This window comes from Coenobita brevimanus, chromosome 70 (genome assembly GCF_032717465.1).
Source record: "Coenobita brevimanus isolate Jiangsu-jjx chromosome 70, ASM3271746v2, whole genome shotgun sequence".
Lineage (NCBI taxonomy): Eukaryota > Metazoa > Arthropoda > Malacostraca > Decapoda > Coenobitidae > Coenobita > Coenobita brevimanus.
In genome coordinates this window covers 4,562,311-4,586,257 of record NC_137023.1, presented here as the reverse complement: position 1 = coordinate 4,586,257, position 23,947 = coordinate 4,562,311, and the positions used below count along the sequence as shown (strand labels likewise).

General features: G+C 40.7%; 1 non-coding gene across 1 annotated transcript; it reads right to left on the bottom strand.

Moving 5' to 3' along the window:
- Window positions 1-8,788: 8,788 nt before the first annotated feature.
- LOC145406517 (5S ribosomal RNA) lies at window positions 8,789-8,906 on the bottom strand. Its single transcript, XR_013898542.1, has one exon. It is a non-coding gene; the product is annotated as a 5S ribosomal RNA (ribosomal RNA).
- Window positions 8,907-23,947: the final 15,041 nt, after the last annotated feature.

Below are 23,947 nucleotides of genomic sequence, written 5' to 3'. Positions count from 1 at the left end.
ATCTAATGCTAGGGAAGCAAAATTTTTACAGTTAACTAACAGACATATATTGCCTGATTTCCATATTACCTTGAATACTACTAATATTCTTATCACTAAAAGTATTGAAATTCTCGGTGTTTCACTTAACAGTACCCTCAACTGGACATCTCATGTTAGATCACTTGCTAAAACTACTTCAGAGAAACTTGAATAATTGTACAGAATCCGTAACTTCACTGACGAGCAGTTAAATATTAATTACAGGGGTCGTGTGCTCTCTCATCTGGAATATTGCTCTCTCTTGTTAAGTGACTATGGAGAGGTTGCACTAAAACCATTGGACAAAGAATAAAACAAAGCTGTAAGAATTATTAATAACCCCCCAATTACGAATGAGCTACCTCCCTTACAAGTTAAAAGGAATGTTGTCTCCCATGTAATATATTACAGATACTATTATGATCAGCTAGTCAAGTCAGGTGCGGGTAAGGGGATGGGTCTGTTATGATGTGGCAGGGGTAAACCAGTTCTGATGTCGGGCCCTGCTGCGGATGTCACTGATTGCATTGCGCAGTTGACCCTTGTGCGGTGTGGTGCGGTGAGGATCTGTCCGTTCTCCCCTTTGGGGCTAAGATGCGAATGAATGTGTTTGAATGGATGAGTAAATGGGGAGTGTGTCGTCCTGTCTCGGCTACCACCCTTTCCTTGGGGGAAGCAGCCTAGGTATATAGCTAGATTGATAGATAGATTATGGCAAATGCTCAAACGAAGTTACATCCATTGTGCCATCTCTCCAAGCCTTCTCGCGTGCTACACGGGCAGCCGGTAGCGCTTACGACTGGAATGTCACACTGCCATACTGTAGAACATCTGCCTATCAGAATTCTTTACTTCCTCGAACTGCATCTATTTGGAACTCGGTTTCTTAGAGTAGTTTCCCCCTAAACTTTTTCTTTATAAATGAAAGACGCCTATAAATGAAAGACACCTGTAATCTGGTGCAGAGAATATTTGTTTATTTAATTTGTTTTTCCCACCTCTGTTCATCTTCTGGAGAGAGAGAGAGAGAGAGAGAGAGAGAGAGAGAGTGAGAGAGAGAGAGAGAGAGAGAGAGAGAGAGAGAGACTGTGGATGTAAAAGGAGAAAGAATCCAAAATATTATTAAACTGTGTGTGTGTGTGTGTGTGTGTGTGTGTGTGTGTGTGTGTGTGTGTGTGTGTGTGTGTGTGGGTGTGGGTGTGTGTGGGTGGGTATGTGGGTATGGGTGTGTCCAGATTTAACATTGACTGATTGTATTTCGAATCTGGTGTCATTCCTGAAGCATGACTGTGCTGTCTGTTGTGTGTCTTATTAAAGGAAGGACAAGAGAGTGCAACTGTTGAGGTCTCCTCCATGGGCATCAGTTCTGTCTACGAATGTGTGAGTAATAACTCATGTGTGAAGTTTTGTTTCTGCCTGTGAGCTTTGTTTTGTGTGGGAATGGAGTTTGTTTGCTGTAATTGTGAAGAAGGTTTTAAATTGTGGTGTTTCATTGAAGAAGCCAACGACGTTTATTTATAGTATGTTTATGCTGCGTGTTCGAGACGGTGTACGTCCAGGGTGAGTCTGTGTTGTAGGTGCAGTGTTAGTGTGCAGGGGCTTAGTTAAGGTGGCAGTGGTTGTGAGTAGGGGGGTTGTTGGAGACGGTGAAGAGAACTGTGTCTGGAGTGACAAAAGGAGTGTTTGTGGATGTGTTGCACTTGCCACGTAGCCATGAGTTGTGGTGTTGTCTGATGTTTGTAAGTATATGTGGTTTGGATCCATTCACTTCATGAATTACATCAAAGAGATCCACTTATTTGTCTAACATTTGTGATGAGTACGAAGCAATCCCGGCAAATTTGTTGTGCTTAGAGCCCGGGATGATACAGATCTGTGGTTAAACAGAGTCATCAGTGTCGGCTGATGTAGACTCACCAGACTGATATTTAAAAGTTCATGAAAAGGGAATGAAAAGAGATGACACAGCCTTTTATACCAACAGTGAACAGGAAGGGACGAAGGCTAAATTTGCTGTGCACAGACGCAAGAAAAATGGGACTAAGGTATAGTAGCATTACTTACTAGGGGTCAGTTGATATTCTAAATGATAAAGACGAAGCGTGATATTCGGAGCTGATCAAATATTTTCACTGAATGTGTATTTGATAATAGTACTGAGTAGGAAGTGGAAAGCAAGCAATACATACGGCATCCGCATGAAGCCAGATGCATTAACGTTAGGCAGAACAATTTAGGATTTTTGTAAGAGCCTTCGTCTGGGGTGTCAGACTGTTTTGCGCTGTGTGCACCTAATTTCTTTATTCACTGCACAAAAGAAAGACCGAGGGAAGTTGAATTAAGCCGATGAATAAGCGCTGAAAATGATGAAGCGCTGGGGAAGACACGAGCAGATACGGCAAATCATGTTATAACAGAGAAAGGATCTATATATACAGCAGAATATAAAATCACGGGAAAAGGGAGAGATGAAGGCAGGAAGAGACGTGGAATATATTATAGAGGATGAATGAGAAACATGGATATCCTCGTATATCAGACAACTGTAGACAGAGGACAGATACAGACAGATGGAGGGAACAATGCAGAAAGGGGAACACCAATATGAGAGAGAGAGAGAGAGAGAGAGAGAGAGAGAGAGAGACAGACAGACAGACAGACAGACAGACAGAGACGGAGAGAAAGAGTAATCGATACCTGTGTTTAACTACTAGCTAATTCTTAATCAGCTAATTATCCCTCTTCCTTTTAACCTATCTGTGTCACTTTAACCTGCTATTTTCCTACCAAGTCTTATTCATACCCTGTGTCTCTTTTACCACCCATTCCTTCCTTTCTCCTTGTTTATATGCTTTGAACTATTTTTTCTCATTTCTTCTCTTTCTATTTCATTTACTTTGCTATTTTCCTTCACTACTGTACCCCTTTTACATCCTTCTTTTTAACATCTTTTACTTATTTTTTATTTTTCTTATTTGCTTTACTTACTTTCCTCCCTTCCTCCTCTCCTTATTTTTACTCCAGGCACGCCTCTATTTTCTTCTTCTTCTTCTCTCTCCTTCCGGGTCTGCATTTTACAACTCTCTCCCATCTTCCTGTCTGTTGTCTCTTGTTTTTCACTCTTTCTTTTTGTCAAATATATATATATATATATATATATATATATATCTATATATATATATATATATATATATATATATATATATATATATATATATATATATATATATATAAAGAGAGAGAGAGAGAGAGAGGGAGAGACAGACAGACAGATAGATAGATAGATAGATAGATATAGCTAGATAGATAGATAAACATATAGATACTGATAGATAGATAAATAGATATAGGTATTGTTAGATAGATAAATAGTTATAGATATTGATAGACAGATAGATAGATATTTTATGCTAGGAAGAAGGAACCAAAGGCCAGGAGCCCGCAAACTGCTCCTTCCAAGAAAAAACAAAAAACAAGAGAGAGCCAAAGTCAAGATCCGATCATTTCGAGATGGCTGGACACACTGCGTTTGAAAGACTGGAGATCATAGCTAGCAGGAAATACAGACAGAGGGAGACAGTTCCAGAGTCGACCTGTTGCATAAATGAAGGACTTGGAGTAACGGTTAACTCTTGCATTAGAGCTGGACAGAAAAGGGATGAGAGTTTGCTGCTAGACGGGTGCTCTCCTTTTTTCTTCTCTCTTTAACAGATCGTTCTCTTTTTCTGCATAAACCTTCCACCTCTTCCCTCTCCTTTCTTCTTTCTTTTATAAATATTTTTCTCTTTCTATATACACGTTCTTCCTCTTCCCCTTTCCTTCTCGCTCTTAAAAATCCTTCCCGTTATCTAAATATATATTCCTCGTCTTCCCTACTATTTCTTCTCCCAATTACAGATCTTTCCTCTCTTCCCTTCTGTATCCCTTTTTGTTCATTCATTGTCTATCGTTCTTGCTGTATTATTCTTACTCTGTTTACATTCCTCTTACTTCCACCTTTTTCTTCACCCTTCAACAACCATCGGATCTCCACTTTCTTTATTCCTTCTAAATCAGTTAATTTCCACTTCTCTTCATACTTTATTATTACTGTTGTATTTTCTTCTTTCTCTTTTTCTCTTTCTTACTCCTCCTTGTTCGGTTAAAGCTCGTTCCCTTCTTTATTACTTTCTGTATTATTTATATTTCACACATTTTCCTCCTCCTTCCTTCAGTCTATTCTTCTTACAGTTCTTACCCTCTTCTCCTTCTCCCTTTATTGCTTCTACTTTTATTTTCATCCTCTCATCCCCACTTTAATATTATTACTTCAGGTATCTTTTTCCCTCCGACTCTTTTTCCATTTTCCATGTCCCTGTTGCAACTCTCTCTCTCTGTCTCTGTCTCTCTCTTTCTCTCTACTATAGTTTCTTCATCCTCACTTCTCTTTAGTTTTCTTCTTTCATAGTAGTTCCTTTCTTTTTCTACTGCTCACCTCTTTCTCTTCACTATTTGTGACTTAGCTCATTACTCTTCTTTCACACACACCACAAAGCCAGCCAGGAGACAGGACGTGTGTGCTGGGCAATCCCCAGGCCCTGTCTTCCCCTTTATTATTTTTTAATCAGCCCATACCCCACTGACCGGGCTAAAGTGTGGCCCGGCCTGCACTATAGGTGCAGGAAATCTGTAAACAACAACAACAAAAAACTCTTCTTTCATCTTCTTTTCTTCTCTCTTGATTTCAATTATGCTCCTCTTTTCCCCTCCCTCCCTCCCTCCCTCTCTCAATCCCTTTTACAGCTCTCGCCCTCCTCTCTGCCTCCCAGTATTCTATTTCACTTACTTCTCTCTCTCTCTCTCTCTCTCTCTCAGTCAGACCTTCTCCCTTCCCTCTTAGCTGCGGAAAATGTGAACCTGGATTACCATTGGCTGTGTGTGTGTGTGTGTGTGTGTGTGTGTGTGTGTGTGTGTGTGTGTGTGTGTGTGTGAGAGAGAGAGAGAGAGAGAGAGAGAGAGAGAGAGAGACAGACAGACAGACAGACAGACAGAGAGAGAGACAGACAGACAGACAGACAGAAACAGAGACAGAGACTTTACTTCTTAGTGCGCATGCGTTTGTTTTGTTTGTTTATTTGTTTGCTTGCTTTTAACTGTTCGGCTTAACTCGTACGTTGAACTCTGTGTATACGGCTGTGTGTATCGGTACGTATGTGTACGTGTGTTTTACTGTGTTACTCCCGTAATTGCATTGTGTGTGTGTGTGTGTGTGTGTGTGTGTGTGTGTGTGTGTGTGTGTGTGTGTGTGTGTGTGTGTGTGTGTGTGTGTGTTTACCAGTGCTCTATAATCCCTGCCTACCTGTCTGCCGATTCTCTCTCTGCTTCTTCCTTGAAATTCTCCAAACGCCTTCTGCCCCCATTATTTTCAAGGCCGGAAGTTATTTCCATTGCCTCATTATTTTCCCAAGCATCCATTATTTCCACAGCCATCCATTATTTCCAAAGTCCCTCCATTTTTTCCACAGCCATCGATTATTCCCATAGACCCCATTATTGCCACAGCCGTCCATTCTTTTCAAAGTCCCCATTATTTTTTACACCCCCCCATTATTTTCAAAGTCGTCCATTACTTCCATAGCCTCCATTATTTTCAAGGCCATTCTTTATTTCCACAGTCTTCCATTATTTCCACAACCACCATTATTTCCATAGCCCTCATTATTTCCACAGCCTTCATCACCTCCATTATTCCCCCCTCCAACCATTATATCTCCAGCCTGCCTCACTTTCTTCCCAGCTACCTACGTTGCATCCCTACCCAGCCCTTTATTTACCCAGTCTCTGTTCAGTATTTCCATATCCCTACCCTCCACATTATCTCCTCGGCCTTCCATTCCCCATTATTGTCCCAGCTCTCCGCCTTAACTACTCAACATGAATTTCAGGTCTGAGACAAAAATGGGTATCCCAAAGCAATAATGTGGCGATGATTTCAAAGATGATGTTCACTTTGCTCTAGTACGTACAGTAGTTCTGAACTCACTACCCACACGCATCCCTATAGTGCAGTGGTCCTTCTGTTCACCACTTAATTCATGTCTATATACGCCTTTTTTTATTTATATTTGCAGTGTATGATATCCAACTTATACACTCCCAGTTGTCTACATCCACTATTTAAAGTATGTCTTCGTAAATTCAATATGCTTAATATAACTCTTAGTTCAGATTTATGGGTTGACAGTAACTCGCGTTTGTGTGAATGATCCTAATGCTTTCTGTTATATATGTGGAAGTTTCACTCCAAAGAAGCAGAAACGGATGATCACGTCCCTTGTAAAGACAGCTTATCTACATTATTTTGGCGTTAAGACTGGCGACCAAGACAAACGATGGGCGCCCCATATCTGCTGCGTGACTTGTTCCAACTCTCTTCGGGAATGACTAACAGGAAGGAAAACAGGGATGCATTTCGCAGTTCCCATGGTATGGATGGAACCTAGTGACCACACAACAGATTGCTACTTTTGCATGACAAAAGCTGTGAGACACAGCTTTGTTTATTTAAATATACTGTCGGCAGTAAGACCGGCTGATCACATGGAGGACCTTCCCAGTCCAAGGCCATCAACAAATAAATGAGTAATCCAGACTTCAGATGAAGATGGAGAGGCATCTGGAGCAGCTGCCCTTGAGTCTGTCTTCGAATGTCTGCCGTCTGGCAAAGTACCTCATCTAGTCACCCAAGTCGACCTTAACGATCTTGTACGTGACATAAATTTATCAAAACAACAGTCAGAACTTCTCGCTTCGAGATTGCAAGAATGCAACTTGTTGCATTCAGACACAAAGGTGATAAGTTTTATGAAGCAAAAAAAAAAAAAAAAAAACTGGAACTTTTTTTCACATCAGACGGAGAAGTATGCTACTGTAGCAATATCGCAGGTCTGTTCGAAGCCTCTGGAAGGATTTATGATCTTGACGAATGGTGACTTTTTACTGACTCCAGCAAATCAGGTCTGAAGGCTGTTCTCCACAGTGGGAACATGTTTCCCAAAATACTCCTGAAATGAAGGAAACGTACGAATCGATGAAAAAAACTCCTGGTTTTGACCAAGTACGACGAATTTCGATGGAAAATTTGCACGATTTGAAAGTGGCAGCCATGTGGCATGGACTACATGGAGGTTTCACGAAATGCTGTTGCTTCCTGTGTTTAAGGGACAGCCGTGATGTACAGAAACACATCACAACCTCCCCGAATTTCCTACAGAGCCGGTGTACACAACGTACAGAACGAGCCACTTGTCCAAGCGGAAGATATCATACTTCCGCCTCTTCACATCGTTAAGTTTGATGAAAAACTTCATCAAAGCTCTGGATAAGACCGGTGCAGGCTTCGCACACCTGAAGAAAATCTTCCCTAAGACTGGCGACGCGAAATTGAAGGAAGGCATTTTCGTTGGCCCAGAAATTCATAGCCTAAGGAAAGACAATCAGTTTGATGCAACCCTAGGCAGACGAGCTTAGGGCTTGGAGGTCTCTTAAGAAAATTTGTGCTGGTTTTCTGAGTAGCCATTGCAGTGAAGATTACGTGAAAATCGTTGAAGGGCTTCTGGTTGCGTACCGTGAACTTGAATGCCACAGGTCTCTTAAAATCCATTCTCTTCGCTCACGTTTTTTTTTTTTTTTTTTTTTTTCTTTAACAATCTTGGGTGATGTTAGTACCGAACAGTGTGAACGTTTTCACCGGGATATTGCAATAATGGAACAAAGATACCAAGGTAGAACTGGAGCTGGTATGATGGCGGACTATTGTTGGACGCTGACACAGGAAATCGATGTAGAGCACAAAAAGAAATCATCCAAAAAAGTACTATGAGAACCTGTATTCACAAAGAATCTTACATGAATTAGTGCAATAATACACTTGATATTGATTCTACGTAATACTTTACATCCCATCTAATATTACAGTTTAAAAAAAATCCCGGCATAACCAGATGATAGGAGCATATTGATTTGTGACCAATGGAAGAAAAATGTCAAGGCTAAGTTTCAGAAAACATATGCGTGATGGAGACAAAGTAAAAACATATTTGTAATCAGTACCTTCAGTTTAACCCAAGTCACCCATTCTCATAATTTTCTGAACTAGATAAAACGTTGAAATTTGTCGAGTAGATTAATTTTCCAGCCTTCTGCGAGTCACTGGCATTGGCTCCAGGTTTTTTTTTTTTTTTTTTTTTTTTTTTTTTTCCCTAAGAAATCTTGATGAACTCTGGTGACGAAGCAATGGTCCTCAGTTCCGTGCAGCCCTTAAGTGGGCAGGGGGTGCTAAGAATCCCACGGCGTAAAAATAAGTTTATACATCCAAAAAGAACCTTAAGAACAGGAAACTGGAATGTTCGAACTCTCAATCAGGCTGGTAAAATGGAAGAGCTTATTTCAGTGTTCAAAGAATACAAGATGGATATTTGTGCTCTTACAGAAACGAGGTTGCTTGGAGTTGATAAAATGAATTTGGAAGATAGTATTACTATGTTGGTTTCTGGTAGGAGTGATGGAAATCATTACCAAGGAGTAGGCTTACTGCTGAGTAGAGATGCTTGTAAGGCAGTATGTGAGTTTGAACCAATTAATGAGCGCTTGCTTTATTTCATTTCATTCATTCATTACCAGACGCCATGTATCCCAAACGGGGTGGCCAAGGGCTTAGAGTTAATTGTTTTACAGGGAGGGGCACTGATCCTCCACCAACCCCACTTGACACGTAGGGAGAACGTTATGCCAACAGCATCTGGTGTTCCCAGGCGGTCACCCATCCAAGTACTACCAGACCCAACGTTGCTTAACTTCGCTGATCGGACGGGAAGCGGTGTACTCAACGTGGTATGGCCGTTGGCTCGCTTGCTTTATGCTCGTTTAAAATCTGACCATGGTAATATCGGTATGGTTGTAGGGTACCCTCCGACAAATGAGGCTGCTGATGAAATGAAGGATGACTTATGAGAAGCTGCAGGATGTAGTGAATAGAGTGGCAAGACATGATGTGCTAATTTGCATTGGTGATTTTAATGCGATTGTTGGCAGTAGTAGGGATGGCTTTGAAGATTGTATGTGTAAGGAGGGTGTTGGTATAAGGAACGAAAATGGGGTGCGACTTGCAAGCTTTTGTTTGGCAAATGACCTTATAATTGGTGGAACTATCTTTGAGCATAGAAAAATACATAAGACTACTTGGATTTCACTATGTGGTAAATATTGTAACCAGATTGACCACATTGCAATTAGCAGAAGACATAGGAGTTATTTGCAAGATGTTTGCGTAAGGAGGGGGGCAGATATAGGTAGTGATCATCAACTTGTTGTGTCAAAGATTAAAATAAAACTTAAGAGAAACGTTAATGGTAATTGTACAGGAGGTAATAATTATGATCTGGATGAGCTGAGAAGTGATGAGAGCACGAAGGAAAAGTTTCGGTGGGAATGTAGGAACAGGTCTGATGGAATCTGAAGACAATGATATTAATCAAATGTGGAGAGAGGTAAAAGAGGTTTTGCATGAGAGTGCTAAGGTTACTATTAAGAAAAAGGGAAAAGCGTGAAGGAAAAAGTGGATGTCAGATGAAACATGGAATGCAATTCAGAAAAGGAAAGAGGCGAAGTTAAGAAGTGAAGAACAACATGTTGATGGCCAGGTAGTTGAAGTACTTAAAGCAAAGTATTGGAGTTTACATTCTGAAGTAAAAAGACTCGTTAGACGGGATAAGAGGACACTATATGATGAAAAGGCGACAGAGACAGAAATTAAATTAAGTAAAAATGACGGTCAGAGCACAAGAGCAGCGTATCAGGCCATAAAGGAGTTAACTGGGACTGAAAGGAGAAGGAAGGAAATACCTGTACGAGATAGAAATGGTAACTTGATGACTAAAGATTTGGATATAAAAGGAAGGTGGAAAGAGCACTTTGAATCTGTTCTAAATAGACCAATCCCAGCTGAAAAGGACATTTTGCCAGCCGAGAGAGATTTGCAGATAGAAACAGGGGATATAACTTTGGAAGAGGTAGCAAAATCTATAAAGGAGTTAAAGAATTTTACGGCCCCAGGAGAGGATGGAATATTCCCTAAAATGCTTAAGGTGGAAAATGACGAGTTGATGAATGTGCTTTTGAAACTTTTTAATGTGGCTTGGGAGAATGGTGGAATTCCAGAAGAGTGGAAAAATGGAGTGATTATAAAAATACCAAAAAAGGGAGATTTAAGTGTATGTGGCAATTGAAGGGGGGTAACTTTGACACCTGTAGTTGCAAAAGTCTTTTCCAAAATCTTGTTGAACAGAATAGAGCCAGTAATTGATAAAATTTTAAGAGAAGAACAAGCGGGATTTAGAAAGGGTCGAGGTTGTAATGGTCAGATTTTTATTGTAAGGCATCTAATGCAACAAGCTAATGAGATGAAAATGCCACTTAGTATGTGTTTTGTGGATTTTGAAAAGGCGTGTGATAGTGTTTCACGTGGAGCTGTGTTGAAAATTATGAGATTCCATGGTATACCAGAAAAGTTTGTAAATATTATTAGAAGTCTGCATGAAGGTACTTTTTGTAAGGTAATGGTGGGTGGTTCTTTGAGTGATCCATTTCACGTTAGGTCAGGAGTGATTCAAGGAGTTCTTTCACCATTGTTGTTTGTTTTGATTATGGATTATGTTATGAAAAAGGTTGTAAGGAGAACAGGTGCAGGAATTAACTGGAAAGAAAATGAGAAGCTGATGGATTTGGACTATGCTGATGATATTGTACTGATTTGCGGAAGTATTTACGAGATGCAGAGGGTGCTTGATTGTCAAGTGGAGGAAGGAGAAAAAGTGGGATTGGTAATAAATTGTGGAAAGACTGAAATTATTAATATGAACGTGGAGAACCAAATCGATTGTGTAATTGGGAATAATGTGGTGAAGAATATAGAAAACTTTAAATATCTGGGAACGATTGTATCATCTAATGGATCATTAAACAATGAAATTGAGGAGAGGATTAGACAGGCTTGGCGAGCTGTTGGAATGTTGAAATCTGTTTGGAATAATAATATGCTTTCGGTACATACTAAAGTCAAAATTTACAAGTCCATGGTTAGACCAATTTTAATTTACGGGCATTAGTCATGGTACAGTACAATTGCAACAGATCAGAAAGTATTAGGATTTGAGAATAAAATACTGAGAAGGATTCTTGGGATAAAGTGGCAAGACAGAGTTACAAATGCAAGAGTAAGGGATATTACGAGAGTGGAACCAGTTAATGAATATTTGAGACTGTCTCGCTGGAAGTGGCTGGGACACATATACAGAAAAGAAGGTAGTTTAATCCAGGATGTGCCAGAGTGGACTGCCAGCGGAAGAAGAGTTAGAGGTAGGCCGAGGGAAACCTGGTTGAGGACAATGAAAAAAGAAGCAGGAGAGGAGTGTTGGTGGGACCTGAAGGAGATGGAAAGAGACAAATATTGGTGGAGAGAGTTCATTGAGGCCCTATGCATCCCGTGGGGTGCCACAGGAAATGATTGATTGATTGATTGGTCTGCAAAGTCCCATTTTAACCTCAACCTCTGAGCCTCTTGTTTCTCCAGCCTCATCTATCATTTCCTCAGTCCGCGGCCTCCTATCTCCCCAGCCCCCTCTCCCTCCTATCATATCTCAGCCACCCCTGTAATGTGAATCACCATGCTGGCTATTATATCCGACTTGCCATTCCCGAATGTGTTTGTGTCATTTCCCAGTGAAGCCAGTGTGTTGGGTTGGCCAGCTTTGTTGTGCGTCTGGTTCAGTCTTCCTACCACTCTGCTGCCAACCAGGTGAGCTCATTCCGCTGACGCTGTTGTCGTCGTCTGAATATACGTACTTTAGATATACGGGTAACAGGGGTACTCTTATCCCCTAACGAGGTTTAGTTGGGGGAAACTAGTTATGCAAATAAACTAAATTGCATTTATGAAGAAAGGGAGGGAAAAGAAGCTCTCCCCGTCCATCACTCTAAGCTGCCTTCCAGCTGACAGGATGTAAAGGAAGAGGCACATGAGTGCTGAGTGGCAAAGAAAGACTTTTGTGGGGAGGGGTGAATTGAGGAGAAATGGAAATAAAGCTATCAATCTCACCTCTACATTATCAAAAAGGGATAGTCATATGATTACAGTCGTAATAAATCTTTTCTCAGCTTTCAAAACAGTTATAAATAAGAAGGAAAGTAAACAAGCGAGAGTAGTCTGGGAAGGGAGATTTGGCGATTAGTATAGGCTATGTGGAGAGAGCAATTTCTGCAGATCCTTTTGTCGAGGCCATTCCGCACAGAATGTTGTGCAGGCAACAGATAGACAGACCTCCATCGTCAATCCGCTGAATACTTCAGTGAATAAAACTGTCTGTAGGGCTACTGAAGTGAAGACGAGGTCACCAGGTTGAATAGATTGGACTTTATACAACGATTCAAGTAGTTTAACACTACATGATGAATAGGTACGGCCATAAAAGAGTCAGTACGTATTATCCTATGCCAACGAGAGGATCGATCACTACTGTTTTTCACGTTGTGCACTCCAGCTGCCTTTCACTGCGCCAAGGAGTGTCTTCAGTACCTCCCTCACCACTATAGTCCGTTTGTTTTACCTGATGGAACTGGGCCACTACCATACTTTCGTTAACAGCGACTGCATAAAATTCAATAATAGCTATGTCATAGGGATGATTCTCCTTGGTCACTAGTCAAACTGATCCCCCAATCTGATTACCATTGGGCACTGAGTGGACTGACAGGAGTCAGGCATCTTTGTCTGGTAAGAATAAACTCGTTATAAATGTTAATCACTTTACAACGAGCACGTGTTTTTTTTTTAATTAATTGATTTATTTTTTTACCATATCCGTGTCATCTCCAGTCGATTGTATTCAGCTTTAGCGGAGACTTGTCAAACTGTAGGGTTTATTTCATCCTTACTTAATGCCTTCAGTTTTAGATTTAAATAGAATGGCTAAATAACTTCTTGATAGTTTGAGTGGCATCTTCAGTAAGGTGAGGTTTCTTAGACTCTATTGTTACTGCCAGCAGACAATTTTATTCATCTAGGGAGATCCTTTCCGAGCTACCGAGGGACTTATTTTACCCATTGCTTAGTGTGTGGCTGAAGAGAGACTTAGATGCGTCAGTATTCTATGCAGATGATCTATGAGATGCCTGGTAGTCAAGTGAGTTAAGACGGTCAAACTGGACGTGGCCAATAAAGGTTTAAGTCTGCGAAGGTTGAGTTTTATTGTCGGTGGGGGGGAGGGGGAATGGTCACCCTCACCTTAACTCTCTGGACTGAGTAGCTTAGCCCTGGGCCCCTATGATTCATACTGGATGATAAAGGATTAGATGATAGATACAAACTCTACGAGATGTTTCCCATGAGCTGAACAGAAATATAGGGAGATAGAAAGAGAAAACTAATTATATCCTCCATCCATCCATCATCCAATCCTACGTTGCCCCAGGAGGAGCGTAGGAGCCCGGGGCTAGGCAAGTTGGTCCTGACATTTAAGATCAGATCCAAAGGAAAAAAAAAATAGTTCCTTGATTACGGTGATGTGTTTTCCATTATAATCTTGCTGCCTTCAGGTTGTTCTATTCAGCTTAAGGAAAGAAATAAAGCAGTGAAACGATTAATTAAGACAGTTTATAACCCCATCACTTCAAAAGTTGGTGTTGCTAATGCTGAATATAATCGTCTAGAAGAAGAAAGAGTAAACCATTGAAAGGCGTCACCGGAATAAAGGTGTTAAATTGGCAAAGACAACATTGCAGTAAAAGGGGTTAGCTCCTCACTTGACATTTATTTCCCACGGGTCCTGGAACGCTTTCTTGCCTTCTTGTATCCAAATGGCAGCCACTACCCCGACACAACCTGCGACAAACAAGTTTCCACTATTCCTTCGCATATCTTGTTTAATAATTATTTTATCCACTTCATCTGTGCTGGAGAATGGCGCCTTTACGTGGTGGCAAAGCTGCTCGGTTAGACAAACATCCCTGACCTCCCGCCCTATCCCCGAACGGAAAATGATGGACTGCAGGAGGAAGGCAACATCATCATGCAGTTCATTAAAATCACGCCCAGATGAACTTGAAGCCACAACAACAACAACAACAATAACAACTGCTAATGACACGATGACTTATATTTCACTAAAATTAAGTTGCCTTAGGACGATTTTGTGCAGCATCTGAGAAATATCATGTAGTGAGAGGGTTAATGACAGTTGTTATTCAACCTCTTTAACTTCAGAGAGTCTCAGGGATGCTTGATCAGATCATCTGAAGGATAAAAGAAGTTTGTAGGGCAAATACATCACCGTAATGAAATGGTTGATATATGTTGAGATGCACCCTGGTAATGTAATGTGCTACACAGTTCTTCTTATAAATTCACTCTCCCCCCCCCCACTCTCTATCTTCCCTCCGCCTGTCTGTCTGTCTGTCTCTCTCTCTCTCTCTCTCTCTCTCTCTCTCTCTCTCTCTCTCTCTCTCTCTCTCATATGCTATTGCAAACCTTTTAGCATCGAACCACTTTCAGTAAAGTAAGTCAAATGTGCAGTTTCTTCCCGCACATTCAGAGAAAACATGGAAACTGCGTAACCAATCCCGCGATATGTGTGGCGATTTTCTTTAAATTCATGCGTTCATTTTACCTTATTTCTGATTGTTTTTATTTTTGGGAGGCGGGCTGACCCTCTCCATGAAGTATCAGGGGGTTGCGCTCTCCAAACATCACATGAGGGATGTAAGCCTCTTGTATAACATGTAGTAAGATATCGAAGTTGTATCTCACTTCCCTTCAATATTTTTTAGAATTTTAACTTTGGATAGGGGCGTTACTCCCCTAAAAATCATGGCTGGAAACTTGTATACAGTATTGTGTAAGACCTTCAAAATAATTGGATGAACTCACTTGGGAAGTTTCATTCAAATCTCTCCTCTATTTCTCATCGTTTTCATTTCTTGGAGGGAACCGACCCCCTCAAGAGTTCGTGAATTCTTCACCGACGAGCAGTTGGTCACAGTATACAAAATAATGTCACGTGTGTTCACAGATCGAATACTGTTCGCCTCTGTGGTGTGGATGTGGAGCGGTTGCACTGAGGCAGTTGGACAAAATTCAAAATTAAGCCATCAGATTATTCAATAATCCTGCCATTACGCAGGACCTTCCTCCATTACCAGTACGTAGAGATGTTGCTTCTTTAGCATTATTTTACCGATATTTTAACCGTAAGTGCTCTGACGAACTGGCTTCAATTGTGCCTCCCCTTCACATTTTCTCCCGAATTATTCGGGCAGCTGGGAGCGCCCATGAACTTACACTCTTTCCCCCGTAATGCAGAACCTCTGCTTATCAAAATTCATTTATCCCCAGAACTACTACTCTCTGGCATTCACTTCCTGGAAGTTGCTTCCCACAAACATTTAATCCACTTTTATTTGAATCCAGCTGTTATAAATATTTTATGAATGGAGGATGCATTTAGGCACATGGACTTGTTTTTTTTATTTCCTTTGTTTTTCCTTCCTCCATTCATTGTCTCTTTAAAAAAAAAATAAAAAACACAGACCAAGATGTCACAGAATCCTTAAGTTTTGCGGACAAAGTAGTTCATCATTGTCATCGGCTACTCCTTTGTTGCCTCATCAGGTGTGCAGGGGCCTGGGACTTGGCTATTACATCCCGATATTCAAGGAAAGGGAGACCAGTGTCACTTGGCCCTGAGTGGCATTATATGACAAATAAACCTAAACCATCCTTCGGATATAAACCGTTACATATAAACCGACACCTTGGCTGCCGCGAATTATATGATATGCTTGCCTTAATAGTCTCCATCGCTGATCTGTAGTCACAGCTTGTATTACTTCCGCTGTCCCTACTTCTCCTTTCATCCCTTCACATGGCCCCACCACATGCAGAGAATGTGGACGTAAGGGTCGGTGAGTGGAGGGAGTTCTTAATGGTGTCAGCATATCAGTGGTCTCCATATCCGTGGTCGTAACACTGCTGGAGTGTTGTACAGAATTTGGAGGGACACCGCCCCGACACAATGATATCCAGTGAATGGCTTCGATGAATCTCGTTGTCGTCTTCAAGTCCTCTGGAACGACAGATACAAGGTTCACACTTCCTACGGCACCTTATATCCTAAAAACATTCTCGTCAGCTATGGAGTCTTTTACACTTCTCTATGAATTTTGTTTGAATAAAGTGATCGTCAACAGCCTTCCGTATATTATTGAAGCAAAGTATGTCGATATGAGAATGATTTCAGTAACACATGAGAATACTAAGATTCAATAAGCCAATAAACTTCTAATAAATAGGTGCTAGAGAATCTTCTTTGCCCACAAGAGTACTGCTTTCGGTATTACCGACGAGCACCGTCGATCTTCCTTGTTACTGTAGTTGTCTTGCAGGGTGATAGAACCTCCTCTGCTGCTATGTATGATGTGCCTCTCCTGGCTGCACATTCCTCCTGCAGTATTTCTCTGCGCAGGTACAACTACAAGTTTCTATGCTATTCCCGGTAGACGCAGATAATGGGACATAAGTTGCACGTGTCATTGGTGTCTAGGTGTGATCGTTCCCCTCTCCTTAAATTCCTCAGTCACGATGGCATGATAATATTTTATTCTTTCTTCCTCAAACCGATTTTGTTCGGCTCAAGAACGGACTCTCTTAATGAAAGGATTAATGAAAGTTATGTTCTAACACTTCCATATCCAGATGTCTCCCCTGAGAAGGTGGTAATCATGTGAAAACAGCAAGAATACAGAGAAAAAGACACCCTTGGTTATATGAAGTATTATGAAGTCCGGCTTTTGAATCAGAGCCTCTTGGTAAGTGCCATCTCGTTTCCCTGGGATTTTCATGGCATTTTTTATCTGACCACGATGCCCCTGGGTTCTGGTCTAGAATAAACTGGGTCGGAATTGGTTCGACAGACGATATAAAAGAAGTTGTGAAAATCTGATCTATGCTATTGTGTCTAACTGTAGGGGTCTCGATTCGGCTATTGTTGGTGTATTTTCTTAATGCTCATTAAAATTACAGCCAAGAACATAATTGGCAAAGGAACATAGCTAGTCTCTCGTGTGTGTTCCTCTTTGCCTACACCACCCTTTAACCATATAATGCTGTATCAGTGAGAATGGGCTGCCATCAATCTGCATTCTTGGTGACATGAGAGACTTCGTAGGAACCTTTCTTTTGTAATTAGTCTCCACCTATTACATAGGTGAAGTCTACTGTTCTTGTGACGTTTTCAAGAGAACCGGAGCCTGCGTGAGGAATCTAAAGGGCCCAGGTTGTGTGTCCTTGCATAGGCCATATCTGTCAGAAATAAAAATCCAAATCCTTTATGCGCAGTGGAATGGCATGTCAGAAATCGACATATTACTATGATGTTGTGAACGAAGGTGATGTTTGATTTCAACGGGACTCGAGCAAGTAATCTGAAAATGAAATTGGCAGACCAATTTCTAAGAGTTTACTTCGTTAAAAAAAAAAAAAAAAAAAAAAAAAATCTCCCCAATAGGTAAAGGTCATTATGAGAAACAGTAGGTGGAGGCTAGTGACTGACCGCAGGACAGTTACAAACTTCTAGTTTATTTGGATTTTAAACCTCAACACTCTCTTCTCTGCTATTTATGCCAAATTAATATCAGCACTCTTTGCCTCGATAACATACAAGGGGATACTGTGGTGGAATGAGCTGCATAAATCGGTAAGAAAGATGTGATACGAAATATCAAAACGTAGAATACGATCCACAGGTCGATGAGGGACAAAAGTGAGGTTAGAGCAGGTGACAGTAAGACCATACTTAGGACCTTAGGCATATCCAGCAGAGTAAACGGTGATTGGTTTTCACTTCAAAGATGCCAGAGAGGATGTGTGCCGATCTGGCTGACTACCTGCCTACATACCCCAGGGCAACAATAATGGGATGGAGGACAAATATACAACGACCGATGAGACAGAGATCTATCCAGTGAGTTCACCACCATTTCAACATGCCTCCACTGCGTGATACACCAAACATAATATAAATGACTGAGATAAGTCCAGGGATATACAGGGAGGAAGCAGCAAAAGAGCCATGTGATAAGTATAAAAAACTATTAAGATATCAAAAAAATAAAATTTGACTGATGTACGAAAATAGGAAGGAAAAAATATTAAGATCGTCCTCAACACAGTGCATACACAACAATGAATTGAGAACGAAAAATAAAACTGGCGAATTGAAGTTGGTTTCTGAGTTTTTTTTTCTTTCTTTTTTTGAAGCCTCCTGTTATTGTTAAAAGTAAGTGTGGAAGAACCATCAGATACAATTAAACTGAATACACGCCTTCATGCCCAAGGAAATTAAAATCGAAGTGCACTTAAGCTCTTTAGCCAGAAGAGGCCATTATTAATTTCTGTTCTTTACTGATGATTTTTATGTAACACTGAATAGCCTTTGCGACTGGAAGGATTTATGTATTTATTATTCCCTTCAATAGTAGGGACTCTTCTATACGGAATTAAATCTTCTGAAGCAACAAGAATAAATTTTCAAATATGTCAGCATTGGACAGTCTCACTACTTGGGACTCTTCATCGCTGAGTAATGTGGTCTGGGAGTAGCAACAATAAAAATAAAATGACGTCATGGGGCTGAAAGGGTAAGAGAAAAAATGCACAAAATATATGTCAGGATTCATACATTCATTCACAGCAACCTTGGGAGCTTGTGTGTGTGTGTGTGTGTGTGTGTGTGTGTGTGTGTGTGTGTGTGTGTGTGTGTGTGTGTGTGTGTGACTAGCATATGCCGTAAATTTGTCTGTGGCTATTTGGTATGTATGTGTCCGGAATGCAGCCCATGTGCCTAAATTCTGTTCTGCCTCATATACTGAGTGTGCAGATATTTGGCTTGATACTATCCTATGCAAGATATACAAGTCTGATGCTTGGCCACTATAACTGGCCACTTGAGAATTCTGGGCTACAAGAAACGTGCAAATATCGACACTGGTCATTTTAGTGGTATTAGCACAAGTCGCATCTAAAATGGAAGAATACCCGGTGAAAATATTTTTGACCTATCAAGTACTTGCAGACAATGTTATGCTTCGATTTTGCCTTAAATAAGGAAGGTACCTTATCCGAGACCGTCCATAATTTCACAGTATTTGAGAAACTGCTTATTATCGCCCGCCTTTAGAAGGTGGAGGGATAATGTTTATGCTTGTGTGTGTGTGTGTGTGTGTGTGTGTGTGTGTGTGTGTGTGTGTGTGTGTGTGTGTGTGTGTGTGTTCCCATTATACCTCATGAATGGCTTGAGTTATCAACATGAGACCTTCAGGGTATCAAGATACCGCCAAAATCTTGGCCGAGTTCGAAAATGGTCACTCGGGGTCAGGGTCAAGGTCACCAAAATGGCTGCCTAACGTCAAGCATTTTTTATGGTCCGCCTTTGGCACCATTATATCTCATGAACGGCTTGAGCTATCAACATGAAACCTCCAGGGTATCAAGAATTGGCCTAAATCTTGGACTTGGCCCACAGCCTATTCCGGCGAGCGATTAGCTTTCGGCTCCCGAATGCTTTTCTTTCATTATTCTTTGTTTTTACGTCCAAATCGAAGCATGACATTGTTCACCAAGAACTTGATTTTATCTCAAAGATTTCTGGTAATATGCGAATATAGCCAATGTCGATATTTTGAACTTGCAAGTGGTCAATTCAGAACAATTAAGAGATGGTGGCTGGCTTATGGCTCTGACGGCAGTACATGATCATGCACCTCCAGTAGGCTATATTCTTCGCAGTTCGAACCAATGTGTAGAACAGAGAGCCATCAACCCGACTGAAAATTTTAACGACCACACTCGTTTTACTCTAACGACGTAGAATTGTCATCTCTTCATCTTGAATGTTGAATTGTAACAGGAGATTAACACTGTATTATGTTTCTAGTCATGAGGGAGTGCTATGGATAAGATGTAAGCCAAAGCACTGTCTTTTTCTGTCACTGAGCTATGAGAAATATGCAGCCAAAGGATGAAAATCTGGTCTGTTTAAAAAAAAAAAAAAAAGGGTAAAGATCACGACAACCCAAGACTTCCAGGAATCTACTGAGTGTCTGCTGTTTAGACTCTGTGTTCATGTATTAACTTGTAGCTCTATGAGATACTCGGTAGTATCTGAAGCACGTCTGTACAACTGTACAAAAACTACATACCCTGTATGTGCAAATGATTATGCTAGTAATATGTTGCCAGAATTCCGAAGGCTTGAACGATGTGTAAATGACTGTGCGGCCCAATCATCTGAGCATAATGTTGATTGTTCTCCCGCATCCCTACTGGCTCTTTCCTTGTTTCTGGATCCGACCTCATCCAGATTCTAAATATGAACCTGGGTATGGATGATGATAATAGACAGACAGATAGATAGACAGATATAGATAGATATACACACACTGAAATCATGACAATGTAGAGATACAATAATTTCAATTCATCTTGGACCCTCTTCTCGCATTATTATTTTTTTTTTTAATGTCTCAACTAGCTGGTTTTCTCTTGAAGTGATAACCTCGTTAATCCGATGGCATACTTTCCAGATAATTTTTGTTGCCGTCAGTTGATTTTATTAATCTCCGATGCTGATGGAGTTACTAAAGATTGTGTCTAATCCCTTTAGTCCAAGAAAATCCCCCCTAGCGGTACAAGGTGTCGAAAAAAAAGTAATCTGAACAAATAAACTGCTTAATGCTTGTGTGGGTGGCAAACAGACAATATCTCTATACAGGAAAATGCTGCAGCAGGTAGGCAAATGGTTAGAGAAGTGATGTGCTAGTTGAAAGTACGCGAGTTGGAAACTAAGCTACAGCAGGAAGCAGTCTGATGGTTCGAATTTTGATAACAGCGACTTTACTGGTCACCAAGATCCACCGACACGTGATAAAAACATTGGCGCTGTTCCCATTATACCAGCCCTGAATGAGGCAGCTGTAGCAAGCATTCGATATGGAAGGTTGGTATTAACTCCGAGGCAGTAATATGTGAAGCTATGTGGCACGTAGGAGAAAATATGAGCCTCAGAGAACGGGCAATCAACTCTCATGATAATGAGTGGTGAACGTAGAAAAAAAAAAAACGCTGTGAACGTACGAGCCTGACAACCTCTCTGTCTTTTCGTACCCTTATATAATGTTATTACAATTTTTACCCCGTCCTGTAAAAAGACAATGTTGAAAAAATCTTTCAAAATATCTCTGATACATGTGGTAAAACTCATTATAAAAATGGATGAGTAATGTCTGACATGAGAAAAAAATACGTATTAATGGTTGAACACTTCGCTGGGAAAATAAAATGCAGGTCATTATCATTTCGGAGAGAGAGAGAGAGAGAGAGAGAGAGCACAAAATTATACTTTTAACAGTTACGCTGCAGTTGATATACTTCCATATTTCAGTCAAGTGAACACTGAAATTTTGTGCAAGTGAGAGAAACTTATTGCAGTCAAATGTTGAAAAAATAGAACAGCGAGGCTTTTGTTGTTAGACTCTCATGGCTCTTGGGAGGCCTCAAAGTACACTTGGCATTAAAAGGCCCCCAAAGGTTTGTATGCAAGGGTGACCGATCCCAATGAGGGTGGAGTATAAACTAATTTTTGATTTACCTAGAAACTCGTGAGAGAGAACGAGTACCTCAATACACCAAGGTTGGCCTGCGCGTCTTCCCAGGTGCTGGTCTGGGTGAATTATAATAAATAATCCTATTATTATTTTTACGACTCGGGACCATAAACATACGTACCTTTGGGGACTATTTGGTGGGATCCTAGAAAGGCTTCAGTGACTGTCCTAGAGGCACTAAGGGGTTTTACTGCATAGTGCTTTATTTTCTGTCAACAGTGATCATTATCGTCACATAATTTATATTTCATTCTTGCTACCGCCAGACTGCGTTATTCAACTTTGAGATGCCTTTCGTAGTAAATGAGTTAAAAAAATGAGTTAAAAAAATTTCCACTGACGTCTGCAGTCTATACAAGCATTGTGTTTAATAAATTATTATACTTCTGCTACAGTCAAAAGGCTTTATTCAACTCAGAACCGACATTTGGTAGTGAACGGGTTAATGAGTTGTATACCGAACCTCTCCAGTTCAAAATGTCTCTCCTAAACAGAATTTAACAGTCCAGGAGTTGCTAGAATACAATATGAAATAAGTCACTGGCTAAAAGGTAATTCCTTTCATTACCTCCGCCATGGAGGTTAAGTTTTACCCCACGTTTGTTTGTTTATTTGTTTGTCTGTTAGAGTCTGACTGTCTGTTGGCAGGATTACTAAAAAGGTTATGAACGGATTATGATGACATTATGTGGAAGGGTGAGCCATCGGCCAAGAAAATGATTAGGTTTTGGGCCGGATCCAGATCACAAGTATCTTGCAAAATATCTCCAAAAGTTCTCAATTAATTTCAACGAAATTTTGTGGAAAATAACCTAATCTTCGGATCCGGATCCGGGATTATTCAAAAAAGTTATGAATGGAGTTTGATGAAATCTTGCGGAAGGGTGGGCCATGGGACAAGGAAGAAATTAATCTGGGGGGGCGGATTCGGATCCGGAGTATCCAGCACAGTATCTCCAAAAGCTGTCAGTGAATTTCAATGAAATTTTTTGGAAAGGTGGGCCATGGACCAAGAAAGAATTGAATAGATTTTGACCCAGATCCGGATCCTATATCCACGGATCTGGATCCAAATCCTTTTTAATGGCAATGGCATTGGCGGAGGCATGCACTGTCTGAGCGCTTTCTAGTCTATTATTCCTGCCATTTGATGAGTCATTTTTTTCTTTTTTTTTCTCAGCACAGATTATTCTTGCTTTTTAACGTACAATAAACAATGGGCCAAAGGATGCAATCCTGGAAAGTGATGTCCTATTCAGGAAAAAACAATACACATTAAGATCGGTTAATTAAAGGTGCATGGACGCATTAGGGTCAAAAGACAACAAGTTAGACAGTTCAAAACACTGGATAACGAAGACAATTCTAGAGTTGACTAGTTCCATATAATCATAAAGGACTTAGAATATTAGTTAACTTTAACATATGTGAGCTGGACAGGAGTGAGTGTGTGTTGCCAGCAAGTGAGAGTGTGTTGCCAGGATGATACCATTTGCCTGCCATAATGAGGAAGGGATACAAACAGATACTTAAGATCCGCAGTGACCACTGAAATAGCAATAGTAAATAGACAGGAATGCAACACTGCAGCAGCAGCAGGAGAGAGAGAGAGAGAGAGAGAGAGAGAGAGAGAGAGAGAGAGAGAGAGAGAGAGAGAGAGAGAGAGAGAGAGAGAGAGAGAGAGAGAATCAGGGGAGAAGAGATGAAAGGCTTTTGATTCCACCTTATATAGTCGAGTTGAATGTGGTGAGCAACCCACTGATGAGAACTGTATTTCAAACAAAGACGAATATATCTCCTGTATTAACTGGGCAACTGAGGAGACAAAAAGAATAAAACAGAGATGGTTAAGCGATCCCAATCTCAGGGAAGCATATATTGCAAGGGAAGTAATGTAATCTTTTCATGACAGATCCCAAGAGAGAGAAACCCCACGTATAATAAACGATGATGATGACTGTGCTTATGTGTTGTTGAAAATATAGCAACATGGGGGGAGGGGGTGTGTGGGTACTTGCAAGATTAGAGTATTCGGCAACTGATTCATTAAAATGAACAACGTTTATTTGCACTGTTATGAAATAACAGACACGTCTGAAATAAAAAATGCCGCACCCTTATCCTGCGACTGTTGTAAAGGTAACTGCAGTACTGAAAGCTGTAAAAGGCGATGGAA